The sequence below is a fragment of the Orycteropus afer genome, unplaced genomic scaffold (assembly GCF_000298275.1).
Source record: "Orycteropus afer afer isolate SDZICR_OR568_19922 unplaced genomic scaffold, OryAfe1.0 scaffold00034, whole genome shotgun sequence".
NCBI classification, from domain to species: Eukaryota; Metazoa; Chordata; class Mammalia; order Tubulidentata; family Orycteropodidae; genus Orycteropus; species Orycteropus afer.
The window spans coordinates 1,216,807-1,217,348 of NW_006921621.1; positions in this window are offsets into that span (position 1 = coordinate 1,216,807).

Below are 542 nucleotides of genomic sequence, written 5' to 3' on the forward strand. Positions count from 1 at the left end.
TTAATAATCTGTTAATTCTTTTCAATAGGGTTGTCTTTGGGGTCATTGCCTACTTTCCTGGGTAGGGTCTCTCCTAAACTTGTACAGTGGGTGCCCAAAGCAAAGTGAGTCTCAGAGACCCTTACATCAGCCACCAACATTAAAGGGCTTGCACTTACTCTTCCCTCCCCCCAGAGAGTCTTAGTTTTGGACAGAAAAAGAAGTGGCTACCAGCCTAACATGTCTCATGGAAGAGGTAGGGTCTCAGGAAGTCCTTGGATACAGCTCCATCCCCAAAGCTAGTCCTCCCTGAGGCTGGTCCTCCTGGCTGAACCCTGTTCACAATCCCAGAAGATGATTGGAGGAAGATCCTGTTAACAGCCTTGGACCCCATCTCAGGAATTCAGTACTTTGGCAAGGGAGAATTTCTTTTCTTAGTGTCTATAAATCTCCCCTGTTTTAGTTAAAGTCCATTTCCTTTGGTTTGGACCATGGCAGCACAGACAGTGGGCTCCTGTAACGATCCTATGGGACTTGATGTCAGTAGTGAATCCTTCCTTTGT